The following is a 17,070-nucleotide window of genomic DNA, read 5'->3' on the forward strand; positions in this document are numbered from 1 at the left end:
GAGGAACATGTGTTTTTTTAGCCAAATTTTGAGGTTTGCAAAGGATTCTGGGTAACAGAACCTGGTCCGAGCCACACAAGTCACCCCATCTTCGATTCACCTAGGTCTCTAGTTTTCAGAAATGCACAGGTTTGGTAGGTTTCCCTAGGTGCCGGCTGAGCTACAGGCCAAAATCTACAGGTAGGCACTTTGCAAAAAACACCTCTGTTTTCTTTCAAAAATTTGGATGTGTCCACGTTGCGCTTTGGGGCGTTTCCTGTCGCGGGCGCTAGGCCTACCCACACAAGTGAGGTATCATTTTTATCTGGAGACTTGGGGGAACGCTGGGTGGAAGGAAATTTGTGGCTCCTCTCAGATTCCAGAACTTTCTGCCACAGAAATGTGAGGAACATGTGGTTTTTTAGCCAAATTTTGAGGTTTGCAAAGGATTCTGGGTAACAGAACCTGGTCCGAGCCACACAAGTCACCCCATCTTGGATTCCCCTAGGTCTCTAGTTTTCAGAAATGCACAGGTTTGGTAGTTTTCCCTAGGTGCCAGCTGAGCTACAGGCCAAAATCTACAGGTAGGCACTTTGCAAAAAACACCTCTGTTTTCTTTGAAAAATGTGGATGTGTCCACGTTGCGCTTTAGGGAGTTTCCTGTCGCGGGCGCTAGGCCTATCCACACAAGTGAGGTATCATTTTTATCAGGAGACTTGGAGGAATGCTGCGTGGAAGGAAATTTGTGGCTCCTCTCAGATTCCAGAACTTTCTGCCACAGAAATGTGACGAACATGTGTTTTTTTAGCCAAATTTTGAGGTTTGCAAAGGATTCTGGGTAACAGAACCTGGTCAGAGCCACACAAGTCACCCCATCTTGGATTCCCCTAGGTCTCTAGTTTTCAGAAATGCACAGGTTTGGTAGGTTTCCCTAGGTGGCGGCTGAGCTACAGGCCAAAATCTACAGGTAGGCACTTTGCAAAAAACACCTCTGTTTTCTTTCAAAAATTTTGATGTGTCCACGTTGCGCTTTGGGGCGTTTCCTGTCGCGGACGCTAGGACTACCCACACAAGTGAGGTATCATTTTTATCGGGAGACGTGGGGGAACGCTGGGTGGAAGGAAATTTGTGGTCCTCTCAGATTCCAGAACTTTCTGCCACAGAAATGTGAGGAACATGTGTTTTTTAGCCAAATTTTGAAGTTTGCAAAGTATTTTGGGTCAGAGAACCTGGTCCGAGCCACACAAGTCACCCCATCTTCGACTCACCTAGGTCTCTAGTTTTCAGAAATGCACAGGTTTGGTAGTTTTCCCTAGGTGCCGGCTGAGCTACAGGCCAAAATCTACAGGCAGGCACTTTGCAAAAAACACCTCTGTTTTCTTTAAAAAATTTGGATGTGTCCACGTTGCGCTTTGGGGCGTTTCCTGTCGTGGGCGCTAGGCCTACCCACACAAGTGAGGTATCATTTTTATCGGGAGACGTGGGGGAACGCTAGGTGGAAGGAAATTTGTGGCTCCTCTCAGATTCCAGAACTTTTTGCCACAGAAATGTGACAAACATGTGTTTTTTAGCCAAATTTTGAGGTGTGCAAAGGATTCTGGGTCACAGAACCTGGTCCGAGCCACACAAGTCACCCCATCTTGGATTCCCCTAGGTCTCTAGTTTTCAGAAATGCACAGGTTTGGTAGGTTTCCCTAGGTGGCGGCTGAGCTACAGGCAAAAATCTACAGGTAGGCACTTTGCAAAAAACACCTCTGTTTTCTTTAAAAAATTTGGATGTGTCCACGTTGCGCTTTGGGGCGTTTCCTGTCGCGGGCGCTAGGCCTACCCACACAAGTGAGGTATCATTTTTATCGGGAGACTTGGGGGAATGCTGGGTGGAAGGAAATTTGTGGCTCCTCTCAGATTCCAGAACTTTCTGCCACAGAAATGTGAGGAACATGTGTTTTTTTAGCCAAATTTTGAGGTTTGCAAAGGATTCTGGCTAACAGAACCTGGTCCGAGCCACACAAGTCACCCCATCTTGGATTCCCCTAGGTCTCTAGTTTTCAGAAATGCACAGGTTTGGTAGTTTTCCCTAGGTGCCGGCTGAGCTACAGGCCAAAATCTACAGGCAGGCACTTTGCAAAAAACACCTCTGTTTTCTTCAAAAAATGTGGATGTGTCCACGTTGCGCTTTGGGGCGTTTCCTGTCGTAGGCGCTAGGCCTACCCACACAAGTGAGGTATCATTTTTTTCGGGAGACGTGGGGGAACGCTAGATGGAAGGAGATTTGTGGCTCCTCTCAGATTCCAGAACTTTTTGCCACAGAAATGTGATGAACATGTGTTTTTTAGGCAAATTTTGAGGTTTGCAAAGGATTCTGGGTCACAGAACCTGGCCCGAGCCACACAAGTCACCCCATCTTCGACTCACCTAGGTCTCTAGTTTTCAGAAATGCACAGGTTTGGTAGTTTTCCCTAGGTGCCGGCTGAGCTACAGGCCAAAATCTACAGGCAGGCACTTTGCAAAAAACACCTCTGTTTTCTTTAAAAAATTTGGATGTGTCCACGTTGCGCTTTGGGGCGTTTTCTGTCGTGGGCGCTAGGCCTACCCACACAAGTGAGGTATCATTTTTTTCGGGAGACGTGGGGGAACGCTAGATGGAAGGAAATTTGTGGCTCCTCTCAGATTCCAGAACTTTTTGCCACAGAAATGTGATGAACATGTGTTTTTTAGGCAAATTTTGAGGTTTGCAAAGGATTCTGGGTCACAGAACCTGGCCCGAGCCACACAAGTCACCCCATCTTGGATTCCCCTAGGTGTCTAGTTTTCAGAAATGCACAGGTTTGGTAGGTTTCCCTAGGTGCCGGCTGAGCTACAGGCCAAAATCTACAGGTAGGCACTTTGCAAAAAACACCTCTGTTTTCTTTCAAAAATTTTGATGTGTCCACGTTGCGCTTTGGGGCGTTTCCTGTCGCGGACGCTAGGACTACCCACACAAGTGAGGTATCATTTTTATCGGGAGACGTGGGGGAACGCTGGGTGGAAGGAAATTTGTGGTCCTCTCAGATTCCAGAACTTTCTGCCACAGAAATGTGAGGAACATGTGTTTTTTAGCCAAATTTGGAAGTTTGCAAAGTATTTTGGGTCACAGAACCTGGTCCGAGCCACACAAGTCACCCCATCTTCGACTCACCTAGGTCTCTAGTTTTCAGAAATGCACAGGTTTGGTAGTTTTCCCTAGGTGCCGGCTGAGCTACAGGCCAAAATCTACAGGCAGGCACTTTGCAAAAAACACCTCTGTTTTCTTTAAAAAATTTGGATGTGTCCACGTTGCGCTTTGGGGCGTTTCCTGTCGTGGGCGCTAGGCCTACCCACACAAGTGAGGTATCATTTTTATCGGGAGACGTGGGGGAACGCTAGGTGGAAGGAAATTTGTGGCTCCTCTCAGATTCCAGAACTTTTTGCCACAGAAATGTGACGAACATGTGTTTTTTAGCCAAATTTTGAGGTTTGCAAAGGATTCTAGGTCACAGAACCTGGCCCAAGCCACACAAGTCACCCGATCTTGGATTCCCCTAGGTGTCTAGTTTTCAGAAATGCACAGGTTTGGTAGTTTTCCCTAGGTGCCGGCTGAGCTACAGGCCAAAATCTACAGGCAGGCACCTTGCAAAAAACACCTCTGTTTTCTTTAAAAAATGTGGATGTGTCCACGTTGCTCTTTGGGGCGTTTCCTGTCGTAGGCGCTAGGCCTACCCACACAAGTGAGGTATCATTTTTTTCGGGAGACGTGGGGGAACGCTAGATGGAAGGAAATTTGTGGCTCCTCTCAGATTCCAGAACTTTTTGCCACAGAAATGTGATGAACATGTGTTTTTTAGGCAAATTTTGAGGTTTGCAAAGGATTCTGGGTCACAGAACCTGGCCCGAGCCACACAAGTCACCCCATCTTGGATTCCCCTAGGTGTCTAGTTTTCAGAAATGCACAGGTTTGGTAGGTTTCCCTAGGTGCCGGCTGAGCTACAGGCCAAAATCTACAGGTAGGCACTTTGCAAAAAACACCTCTGTTTTCTTTCAAAAATTTGGATGTGTCCACGTTGCGCTTTGGGGCGTTTCGTGTCGTGGGCGCTAGGCCTAACCACACAAGTGAGGTATCATTTTTATCGGGAGACTTGGAGGAATGCTGCGTGGAAGGAAATTTGTGGCTCCTCTCAGATTCCAGAACTTTCTGCCACAGAAATGTGAGGAACATGTGTTTTTTTAGCCAAATTTTGAGGTTTGCAAAGGATTCTGGGTAACAGAACCTGGTCCGAGCCACACAAGTCACCCCATCTTGGATTCCCCTAGGTCTCTAGTTTTCAGAAATGCACAGGTTTGGTAGTTTTCCCTAGGTGCCGGCTGAGCTACAGGCCAAAATCTACAGGTAGGCACTTTCCAAAAAACACCTCTGTTTTCTTTCAAAAATTTGGATGTGTCCACGTTGCGCTTTGGGGCGTTTCCTGTCGCAGACGCTAGGACTACCCACACAAGTGAGGTATCATTTTTATCGGGAGACGTGGGGGAACGCTGGGTGGAAGGAAATTTGTGGCTCCTCTCAGATTCCAGAACTTTCTGCCACAGAAATGTGAGGAACATGTGTTTTTTAGCCAAATTTTGAAGTTTGCAAAGTATTCTGGGTCTCAGAACCTGGTCCGAGCCGCACAAGTCACCCCATCTTCGACTCACCTAGGTCTCTAGTTTTCAGAAATGCACAGGTTTGGTAGTTTTCCCTAGGTGCCGGCTGAGCTACAGGCCAAAATCTACAGGCAGGCACTTTGCAAAAAACACCTCTGTTTTCTTAAAAAAATGTGGATGTGTCCACGTTGCGCTTTGGGGCGTTTCCTGTCGTGGGCGCTAGGCCTACCCACACAAGTGAGGTATAATTTTTATCGGGAGACGTGGGGGAACGCTAGGTGGAAGGAAATTTGTGGCTCCTCACAGATTCCAGAACTTTTTGCCACAGAAATGTGACGAACATGTGTTTTCTAGCAAAATTTTGAGGTTTGCAAAGGATTCTAGGTCACAGAACCTGGCCCGAGCCACACAAGTCACCCCATCTTGGATTCCCCTAGGTCTCTAGTTTTCAGAAATGCACAGGTTTGGTAGGTTTCCCTAGGCGCCGGCTGAGCTACAGGCCAAAATCTACAGGTAGGCACTTTGCAAAAAACACCTCTGTTTTCTTTAAAACATTTGGATGTGTCCACGTTGCGCTTTGGGGCGTTTCCTGTCGCGGGCGCTAGGCTTACCCACACAAGTGAGGTATCATTTTTATCGGGAGACTTGGGGGAATGCTGGGTGGAAGGAAATTTGTGGCTCCTCTCAGATTCCAGAACTTTCTGCCACAGAAATGTGAGGAACATGTGTTTTTTTAGCCAAATTTTGAGGTTTGCAAAGGATTCTGGCTAACAGAACCTGGTCCGAGCCACACAAGTCACCCCATCTTCGATTCACCTAGGTCTCTAGTTTTCAGAAATGCACAGGTTTGGTAGGTTTCCCTAGGTGCCGGCTGAGCTACAGGCCAAAATCTACAGGTAGGCACTTTGCAAAAAACACCTCTGTTTTCTTTCAAAAATTTGGATGTGTCCACGTTGCGCTTTGGGGCGTTTCCTGTCGCGGGCGCTAGGCCTACCCACACAAGTGAGGTATCATTTTTATCTGGAGACTTGGGGGAACGCTGGGTGGAAGGAAATTTGTGGCTCCTCTCAGATTCCAGAACTTTCTGCCACAGAAATGTGAGGAACATGTGTTTTTTTAGCCAAATTTTGAGGTTTGCAAAGGATTCTGGGTAACAGAACCTGGTCCGAGCCACACAAGTCACCCCATCTTGGATTCCCCTAGGTCTCTAGTTTTCAGAAATGCACAGGTTTGGTAGTTTTCCCTAGGTGCCAGCTGAGCTACAGGCCAAAATCTACAGGTAGGCACTTTGCAAAAAACACCTCTGTTTTCTTTGAAAAATGTGGATGTGTCCACGTTGCGCTTTAGGGCGTTTCCTGTCGCGGGCGCTAGGCCTATCCACACAAGTGAGGTATCATTTTTATCAGGAGACTTGGAGGAATGCTGCGTGGAAGGAAATTTGTGGCTCCTCTCAGATTCCAGAACTTTCTGCCACAGAAATGTGACGAACATGTGTTTTTTTAGCCAAATTTTGAGGTTTGCAAAGGATTCTGGGTAATAGAACCTGGTCAGAGCCACACAAGTCACCCCATCTTGGATTCCCCTAGGTCTCTAGTTTTCAGAAATGCACAGGTTTGGTAGGTTTCCCTAGGTGGCGGCTGAGCTACAGGCCAAAATCTACAGGTAGGCACTTTGCAAAAAACACCTCTGTTTTCTTTCAAAAATTTTGATGTGTCCACGTTGCGCTTTGGGGCGTTTCCTGTCGCGGACGCTAGGACTACCCACACAAGTGAGGTATCATTTTTATCGGGAGACGTGGGGGAACGCTGGGTGGAAGGAAATTTGTGGTCCTCTCAGATTCCAGAACTTTCTGCCACAGAAATGTGAGGAACATGTGTTTTTTAGCCAAATTTTGAAGTTTGCAAAGTATTTTGGGTCACAGAACCTGGTCCGAGCCACACAAGTCACCCCATCTTCGACTCACCTAGGTCTCTAGTTTTCAGAAATGCACAGGTTTGGTAGTTTTCCCTAGGTGCCGGCTGAGCTACAGGCCAAAATCTACAAGCAGGCACTTTGCAAAAAACACCTCTGTTTTCTTTAAAAAATTTGGATGTGTCCACGTTGCGCTTTGGGGCGTTTCCTGTCGTGGGCGCTAGGCCTACCCACACAAGTGAGGTATCATTTTTATCGGAAGACGTGGGGGAACGCTAGGTGGAAGGAAATTTGTGGCTCCTCTCAGATTCCAGAACTTTTTGCCACAGAAATGTGACGAACATGTGTTTTTTAGCCAAATTTTGAGGTTTGCAAAGGATTCTAGGTCACAGAACCTGGCCTAAGCCACACAAGTCACCCTATCTTGGATTCCCCTAGGTGTCTAGTTTTCAGAAATGCACAGGTTTGGTAGGTTTCCCTAGGTGCCGGCTGAGCTACAGGCCAAAATCTACAGGTAGGCACTTTGCAAAAAACACCTCTGTTTTCTTTAAAAAATGTGGATGTGTCCACGTTGAGCTTTGGGGCGTTTCCTGTCGCGGGCGCTAGGCTTACCCACACAAGTGAGGTATAATTTTTATCGGGAGACTTGGGGGAATGCTGGGTGGAAGGAAATTTGTGGCTCCTCTCAGATTCCAGAACTTTCTGCCACAGAAATGTGAGGAACATGTGTTTTTTTAGCCAAATTTTGAGGTTTGCAAAGGATTCTGGGTAACAGAACCTGGTCCGAGCCACACAAGTCACCCCATCTTGGATTCCCCTAGGTCTCTAGTTTTCACAAATGCACAGGTTTGGTAGGTTTCCCTAGTTGCCGGCTGAGCTACAGGCCAAAATCTACAGGTAGGCACTTTGCGAAAAACACCTCTGTTTTCTTTCAAAAATTTGGATGTGTCCACGTTGCGCTTTGGGGCGTTTCCTGTCGCGGGCACTAAGCCTACCCACACAAGTGAGGTATCATTTCTATCGGGAGACTTGGGGGAACGCTGGGTGGAAGGAAATTTGTGGCTCCTCTCAGATTCCAGAACTTTCTGCCACAGAAATGTGAGGAACATGTGTTTTTTTGCCAAATTTTGAGGTTTGCAAAGGATTCTGGGTCACAAAACCTGGTCCGAGCCACACAAGTCACCCCATCTTGGATTCCCCTAGGTCTCTAGTTTTCAGAAATGCACAGGTTTGATAGGTTTCCCTAGGTGCCGGCTGAGCTACAGGCCAAAATCTACAGGCAGGCACCTTGCAAAAAACACCTCTGTTTTCTTTAAAAAATGTGGATGTGTCCACGTTGCGCTTTGGGGCGTTTCCTGTCGTAGGCGCTAGGCCTACCCACACAAGTGAGGTATCATTTTTTTCGGGAGACGTGGGGGAACGCTAGATGGAAGGAAATTTGTGGCTCCTCTCAGATTCCAGGACTTTTTGTCACAGAAATGTGATGAACATGTGTTTTTTAGGCAAATTTTGAGGTTTGCAAAGGATTCTGGGTCACAGAACCTGGCCCGAGCCACACAAGTCACCCCATCTTGGATTCCCCTAGGTGTCTAGTTTTCAGAAATGCACAGGTTTGGTAGGTTTCCCTAGGTGCCGGCTGAGCTACAGGCCAAAATCTACAGGTAGGCACTTTGCAAAAAACACCTCTGTTTTCTTTCAAAAATTTGGATGTGTCCACGTTGCGCTTTGGGGCGTTTCGTGTCGCGGGCGCTAGGCCTAACCACACAAGTGAGGTATCATTTTTATCGGGAGACTTGGAGGAATGCTGCGTGGAAGGAAATTTGTGGCTCCTCTCAGATTCCAGAACTTTCTGCCACAGAAATGTGAGGAACATGTGTTTTTTTAGCCAAATTTTGAGGTTTGCAAAGGATTCTGGGTAACAGAACCTGGTCCGAGCCACACAAGTCACCCCATCTTGGATTCCCCTAGGTCTCTAGTTTTCAGAAATGCACAGGTTTGGTAGTTTTCCCTAGGTGCCGGCTGAGCTACAGGCCAAAATCTACAGGTAGGCACTTTCCAAAAAACACCTCTGTTTTCTTTCAAAAATTTGGATGTGTCCACGTTGCGCTTTGGGGCGTTTCCTGTCGCAGACGCTAGGACTACCCACACAAGTGAGGTATCATTTTTATCGGGAGACGTGGGGGAACGCTGGGTGGAAGGAAATTTGTGGCTCCTCTCAGATTCCAGAACTTTCTGCCACAGAAATGTGAGGAACATGTGTTTTTTAGCCAAATTTTGAGGTGTGCAAAGGATTCTGGGTCACAGAACCTGGTCCGAGCCACACAAGTCACCCCATCTTGGATTCCCCTAGGTCTCTAGTTTTCAGAAATGCACAGGTTTGGTAGGTTTCCCTAGGTGGCGGCTGAGCTACAGGCCAAAATCTACAGGTAGGCACTTTGCAAAAAACACCTCTGTTTTCTTTAAAAAATTTGGATGTATCCACGTTGCGCTTTGGGGCGTTTCCTGTCGCGGGCGCTAGGCCTACCCACACAAGTGAGGTATCATTTTTATCGGGAGACTTGGGGGAATGCTGGGTGGAAGGAAATTTGTGGCTCCTCTCAGATTCCAGAACTTTCTACCACAGAAATGTGAGGAACATGTGTTTTTTTAGCCAAATTTTGAGGTTTGCAAAGGATTCTGGCTAACAGAACCTGGTCCGAGCCACACAAGTCACCCCATCTTGGATTCCCCTAGGTCTCTAGTTTTCACAAATGCACAGGTTTGGTAGGTTTCCCTAGTTGCCGGCTGAGCTACAGGCCAAAATCTACAGGTAGGCACTTTGCGAAAAACACCTCTGTTTTCTTTCAAAAATTTGGATGTGTCCACGTTGCGCTTTGGGGCGTTTCCTGTCGCGGGCACTAAGCCTACCCACACAAGTGAGGTATCATTTTTATCGGGAGACTTGGGGGAACGCTGGGTGGAAGGAAATTTGTGGCTCCTCTCAGATTCCAGAACTTTCTGCCACAGAAATGTGAGGAACATGTGTTTTTTTAGCCAAATTTTGAGGTTTGCAAAGGATTCTGGGTCACAGAACCTGGTCCGAGCCACACAAGTCACCCCATCTTGGATTCCCCTAGGTCTCTAGTTTTCAGAAATGCACAGGTTTGGTAGGTTTCCCTAGGTGGCGGCTGAGCTACAGGCCAAAATCTACAGGTAGGCACTTTGCAAAAAACACCTCTGTTTTCTTTAAAAAATTTGGATGTGTCCACGTTGCGCTTTGGGGCGTTTCCTGTCGCGGGCGCTAGGCCTACCCACACAAGTGAGGTATCATTTTTATCGGGAGACTTGGGGGAAAGCTGGGTGGAAGCAAATTTGTGGCTCCTCTCAGATTCCAGAACTTTCTGCCACAGAAATGTGAGGAACATGTGTTTTTTTAGCCAAATTTTGAGGTTTGCAAAGGATTCTGGCTAACAGAACCTGGTCCGAGCCACACAAGTCACCCCATCTTGGATTCCCCTAGGTCTCTAGTTTTCAGAAATGCACAGGTTTGGTAGTTTTCCCTAGGTGCCGGCTGAGCTACAGGCCAAAATCTACAGGCAGGCACTTTGCAAAAAACACCTCTGTTTTCTTCAAAAAATGTGGATGTGTCCACGTTGCGCTTTGGGGCGTTTCCTGTCGTAGGCGCTAGGCCTACCCACACAAGTGAGGTATCATTTTTTTCGGGAGACGTGGGGGAACGCTAGATGGAAGGAAATTTGTGGCTCCTCTCAGATTCCAGAACTTTTTGCCACAGAAATGTGATGAACATGTGTTTTTTAGGCAAATTTTGAGGTTTGCAAAGGATTCTGGGTCACAGAACCTGGCCCGAGCCACACAAGTCACCCCATCTTGGATTCCCCTAGGTGTCTAGTTTTCAGAAATGCACAGGTTTGGTAGGTTTCCCTAGGTGCCGGCTGAGCTACAGGCCAAAATCTACAGGTAGGACTTTGCAAAAAACACCTCTGTTTTCTTTCAAAAATTTTGATGTGTCCACGTTGCGCTTTGGGGCGTTTCCTGTCGCGGACGCTAGGACTACCCACACAAGTGAGGTATCATTTTTATCGGGAGACGTGGGGGAACGCTGGGTGGAAGGAAATTTGTGGTCCTCTCAGATTCCAGAACTTTCTGCCACAGAAATGTGAGGAACATGTGTTTTTTAGCCAAATTTTGAAGTTTGCAAAGTATTTTGGGTCACAGTACCTGGTCCGAGCCGCACAAGTCACCCCATCTTCGACTCACCTAGGTCTCTAGTTTTCAGAAATGCACAGGTTTGGTAGTTTTCCCTAGGTGCCGGCTGAGCTACAGGCCAAAATCTACAGGCAGGCACTTTGCAAAAAACACCTCTGTTTTCTTTAAAAAATTTGGATGTGTCCACGTTGCGCTTTGGGGCGTTTCCTGTCGTGGGCGCTAGGCCTACCCACACAAGTGAGGTATCATTTTTATCGGGAGACGTGGGGGAACGCTAGGTGGAAGGAAATTTGTGGCTCCTCTCAGATTCCAGAACGTTTTGCCACAGAAATGTGACGAACATGTGTTTTTTAGCCAAATTTTGAGGTTTGCAAAGGATTCTAGGTCACAGAACCTGGCCCAAGCCACACAAGTCACCCTATCTTGGATTCCCCTAGGTGTCTAGTTTTCAGAAATGCACAGGTTTGGTAGGTTTCCCTAGGTGCCGGCTGAGCTACAGGCCAAAATCTACAGGTAGGCACTTTGCAAAAAACACCTCTGTTTTCTTTCAAAAATGTGGATGTGTCCACGTTGCGCTTTGGGGCGTTTCGTGTCGCGGGCGCTAGGCCTAACCACACAAGTGAGGTATCATTTTTATCGGGAGACTTGGAGGAATGCTGCGTGGAAGGAAATTTGTGGCTCCTCTCAGATTCCAGAACTTTCTGCCACAGAAATGTGAGGAACATGTGTTTTTTTAGCCAAATTTTGAGGTTTGCAAAGGATTCTGGGTAACAGAACCTGGTCCGAGCCACACAAGTCACCCCATCTTGGATTCCCCTAGGTCTCTAGTTTTCAGAAATGCACAGGTTTGGTAGTTTTCCCTAGGTGCCGGCTGAGCTACAGGCCAAAATCTACAGGCAGGCACTTTGCAAAAAACACCTCTGTTTTCTTTCAAAAATTTGGATGTGTCCACGTTGCGCTTTGGGGCTTTTTTCTGTCGTGGGCGCTAGGCCTACCCACACAAGTGAGGTATCATTTTTATCAGGAGACGTGGGGGAACGCTGGGTGGAAGGAAATTTGTGGCTCCTCTCAGATTCCAGAACTTTTTGCCACAGAAATGTGACGAACAGGTGTTTTTTAGCCAAATTTTGAGGTTTGCAAAGGATTCTGGGTCACAGAACCTGGTCCGAGCCACACAAGTCACCCCATCTTGGATTCCCCTACGTCTCTAGTTTTCAGAAATGCACAGATTTGGTAGGTTTCCCTAGGTGCCGGCTGAGCTACAGGCCAAAATCTACAGGTAGGCACTTTGCAAAAAACACCTCTTTTTTCTTTAAAAAATTTGGATGTGTCCACGTTGCGCTTTGGGGCGTTTCCTGTCGCGGGCGCAAAGCCTACCCACACAAGTGAGGTATCATTTTTATCGGGAGACTTGGAGGAATGCTGGGTGGAAGGAAATTTGTGGCTCCTCTCAGATTCCAGAACTTTCTGCCACAGAAATGTGTTTTTAGCCAAATTTTGAGGTTTGCAAAGGATTCTGGCTAACAGAACCTGGTCCGAGCCACACAAGTCACCCCATCTTGGATTCCCCTAGGTCTCTAGTTTTCAGAAATGCACAGGTTTGGTAGGTTTCCCTAGGTGGCGGCTGAGCAACAGGCCAAAGTCTACAGGTAGGCACTTTACAAAAAACACCTCTGTTTTCTTTCAAAAATTTGGATGTGTCCACGTTGCGCTTTGGGGTGTTTCCTGTCGCGGGCGCTAGGCCTACCCTCACAAGTGAGGTATCATTTTTATCTGGAGACTTGGGGGAACGCTGGGTGGAAGGAAATTTGTGGCTCCTCTCAGATTCCAGAACTTTCTGCCACAGAAATGTGAGGAACATGTGTTTTTTTAGCCAAATTTTGAGGTTTGCAAAGGATTCTGGGTCACAGAACCTGGTCCGAGCCACACAAGTCACCCTATCTTGGATTCCCCTAGGTCTCTAGTTTTCAGAAATGCACAGGTTTGGTAGTTTTCCCTAGGTGCCGGCTGAGCTACAGACAAAATCTACAGGCAGGCACTTTGCAAAAAACACCTCTGTTTTCTTTCAAAAATTTGGATGTGTCCACGTTGCGCTTTAGGGAGTTTCCTGTCGCGGGCGCTAGGCCTACCCACACAAGTGAGGTATCATTTTTATCAGGAGACTTGGAGGAATGCTGCGTGGAAGGAAATTTGTGGCTCCTCTCAGATTCCAGAACTTTCTGCCACAGAAATGTGACGAACATGTGTTTTTTTAGCCAAATTTTGAGGTTTGCAAAGGATTCTAGGTAACAGAACCTGGTCCGAGCCACACAAGTCACCCCATCTTGGATTCCCCTAGGTCTCTAGTTTTCAGAAATGCACAGGTTTGGTAAGTTTCCCTAGGTGGCGGCTGAGCTACAGGCCAAAATCTACAGGTAGGCACTTTGCAAAAAACACCTCTGTTTTCTTTCAAAAATTTGGATGTGTCCACGTTGCGCTTTGGGGCGTTTCCTGTCGTGGACGCTAGGACTACCCACACAAGTGAGGTATCATTTTTATCGGGAGACGTGGTGGAACGCTGGGTGGAAGGAAATTTGTGGCTCCTCTCAGATTCCAGAACTTTCTGCCACAGAAATGTGAGGAACATGTGTTTTTTAGCCAAATTTTGAAGTTTGCAAAGTATTCTGGGTCACAAAACCTGGTCCGAGCCGCACAAGTCACCCCATCTTCGACTCACCTAGGTCTCTAGTTTTCAGAAATGCACAGGTTTGGTAGTTTTCCCTAGGTGCCGGCTGAGCTACAGGCCAAAATCTACAGGCAGGCACTTTGCAAAAAACACCTCTGTTTTCTTTTAAAAATTTGGATGTGTCCCTGTTGCGCTTTGGGGCGTTTCCTGTCATGGGCGCTAGGCCTACCCACACAAGTGAGGTATCATTTTTATCGGGAGACGTGGGGGAACGCTAGGTGGAAAGAAATTTGTGGCTCCTCTCAGATTCCAGAACTTTTTGCCTCAGAAATGTGACGAACATGTGTTTTTTAGCCAAATTTTGAGGTTTGCAAAGGATTCTAGGTCACAGATCCTGGCCCCAGCCACACAAGTCACCCCATCTTGGATTCCCCTAGGTGTCTAGTTTTCAGAAATGCACAGGTTTGGTAGGTTTCCCTAGGTGCCGGCTGAGCTACAGGCCAAAATCTACAGGTAGGCACTTTGCAAAAAACACCTCTGTTTTCTTTCAAAAATTTGGATCTGTCCACGTTGCGCTTTGGGGCGTTTCCTGTCGCGGGCGCTAGGCCTACCCACACAAGTGAGGTATCATTTTTATCGGGAGACTTGGGGGAATGCTGGGTGGAAGGAAATTTGTGGCTCCTCTCAGATTCCAGAACTTTCTGCCACAGAAATGTGAGGAACATGTGTTTTTTTAGCCAAATTTTGAGGTTTGCAAAGGATTCTGGCTAACAGAACCTGGTCCGAGCCACACAAGTCACCCCATCTTCGATTCACCTAGGTCTCTAGTTTTCAGAAATGCACAGGTTTGGTAGGTTTCCCTAGGTGCCGGCTGAGCTACAGGCCCAAATCTACAGGTAGGCACTTTGCAAAAAACACCTCTGTTTTCTTTCAAAAATTTGGATGTGTCCACGTTGCGCTTTGGGGCGTTTCCTGTCGCGGGCGCTAGGCCTACCCACACAAGTGAGGTATCATTTTTATCTGGAGACTTGGGGGAACGCTGGGTGGAAGGAAATTTGTGGCTCCTCTCAGATTCCAGAACTTTCTGCCACAGAAATGTGAGGAACATGTATTTTTTTAGCCAAATTTTGAGGTTTGCAAAGGATTCTGGGTCACAGAACCTGGTCCGAGCCACACAAGTCACCCCATCTTGGATTCAGCTAGGTCTCTAGTTTTCAGAAATGCACAGGTTTGGTAGTTTTCCCTAGGTGCCGGCTGAGCTACAGGCCAAAATCTACAGGTAGGCACTTTGCAAAAAACACCTCTGTTTTGTTTCAAAAATTTGGATGTGTCCACGTTGCGCTTTAGGGAGTTTCCTGTCGCGGGTTCTAGGCCTACCCTCACAAGTGAGGTATCATTTTTATCAGGAGACTTGGAGGAATGCTGCGTGGAAGGAAATTTGTGGCTCCTCTCAGATTCCAGAACTTTCTGCCACAGAAATGTGACGAACATGTGTTTTTTAGCCAAATTTTGAGGTTTGCAAAGAATTCTGGGTAACAGAACCTGGTCCGAGCCACACAAGTCACCCCATCTTGGATTCCCCTAGGTCTCTAGTTTTCAGAAATGCACAGGTTTGGTAGGTTTCCCTAGGTGGCGGCTGAGCTACAGGCCAAAATCTACAGGTAGGCACTTTGCAAAAAACACCTCTGTTTTCTTTCAAAAATGTTGATGTGTCCACGTTGCGCTTTGGGGCGTTTTCTGTCGTGGGCGCTAGGCCTACCCACACAAGTGAGGTATCATTTTTATCGAGAGTCTTGGGGGAACGCTGGGTGGAAGGAAATTTGTGGCTCCTCTCAGAATCCAGAACTTTCTGCCACAGAAATGTGAGGAACATGTGTTTTTTAGCCAAATTTTGAAGTTTGCAAAGTATTCTGGGTCACAGAACCTGGTCCGAGCCAACCAAGTCACCCCATCTTCGACTCACCTAGGTCTCTAGTTTTCAGAAATGCACAGGTTTGGTAGTTTTCCCTAGGTGCCGGCTGAGCTACAGGCCAAAATCTACAGGCAGGCACTTTGCAAAAAACACCTCTGTTTTCTTTAAAAAATGTGGATGTGTCCACATTGCGCTTTGGTGCGTTTTCTGTCGTGGGCGCTAGGCCTACCCACACAAGTGAGGTATCATTTTTATCGGGAGATGTGGGGGAACGCTAGGTGGAAGGAAATTTGTGGCTCCTCTCAGATTCCAGAACTTTTTGCCACAGAATTGTGACGAACATGTGTTTTTTAGCCAAATTTCGAGGTTTGCAAAGGATTCTAGGTCACAGAACCTGGCCCGAGCCACACAAGTCACCCCATCTTGGATTCCCCTAGGTTTCTAGTTTTCAGAAATGCACAGGTTTGGTAGGTTTCCCTAGGTGCCGGCTGAGCTACAGGCCAAAATCTACAGGTAGGCACTTTGCAAAAAACACCTCTGTTTTCTTTCAAAAATTTGGATGTGTCCACGTTGCGCTTTAGGGAGTTTCCTGTCGCGGGTTCTAGGCCTACCCACACAAGTGAGGTATCATTTTTATCAGGAGACTTGGAGGAATGCTGCGTGGAAGGAAATTTGTGGCTCCTCTCAGATTCCAGAACTTTCTGCCACAGAAATGTGACGAACATGTGTTTTTTTAGCCAAATTTTGAGGTTTGCAAAGGATTCTGGGTAACAGAACCTGGTCCGAGCCACACAAGTCACCCCATCTTGGATTCCCCTAGGTCTCTAGTTTTCAGAAATGCACAGGTTTGGTAAGTTTCCCTAGGTGGCGGCTGAGCTACAGGCCAAAATCTACAGGTAGGCACTTTGCAAAAAACACCTCTGTTTTCTTTCAAAAATTTGGATGTGTCCACGTTGCGCTTTGGGGAGTTTCCTGTCGTGGACGCTAGGACTACCCACACAAGTGAGGTATCATTTTTATCGGGAGACGAGGTGGAACGCTGGGTGGAAGGAAATTTGTGGCTCCTCTCAGATTCCAGAACTTTCTGCCACAGAAATGTGAGGAACATGTGTTTTTTAGCCAAATTTTGAAGTTTGCAAAGTATTCTGGGTCACAAAACCTGGTCCGAGCCGCACAAGTCACCCCATCTTCGACTCACCTAGGTCTCTAGTTTTCAGAAATGCACAGGTTTGGTAGTTTTCCCTAGGTGCCGACTGAGCTACAGGCCAAAATCTACAGGCAGGCACTTTGCAAAAAACACCTCTGTTTTCTTTAAAAAATTTGGATGTGTCCCTGTTGCGCTTTGGGGCGTTTCCTGTCGTGGGCGCTAGGCCTACCCACACAAGTGAGGTATCATTTTTATCGGGAGACGTGGGGGAACGCTAGGTGGAAAGAAATTTGTGGCTCCTCTCAGATTCCAGAACTTATTGCCTCAGAAATGTGACGAACATGTGTTTTTTAGCCAAATTTTGAGGTTTGCAAAGGATTCTAGGTCACAGATCCTGGCCCGAGCCACACAAGTCACCCCATCTTGGATTCCCCTAGGTGTCTAGTTTTCAGAAATGCACAGGTTTGGTAGGTTTCCCTAGGTGCCGGCTGAGCTACAGGCCAAAATCTACAGGTAGGCACTTTGCAAAAAACACCTCTGTTTTCTTTCAAAAATTTGGATCTGTCCACGTTGCGCTTTGGGGCGTTTCCTGTC

Source organism: Pleurodeles waltl, chromosome 2_2 (assembly GCF_031143425.1).
Source record: "Pleurodeles waltl isolate 20211129_DDA chromosome 2_2, aPleWal1.hap1.20221129, whole genome shotgun sequence".
NCBI lineage: Eukaryota > Metazoa > Chordata > Amphibia > Caudata > Salamandridae > Pleurodeles > Pleurodeles waltl.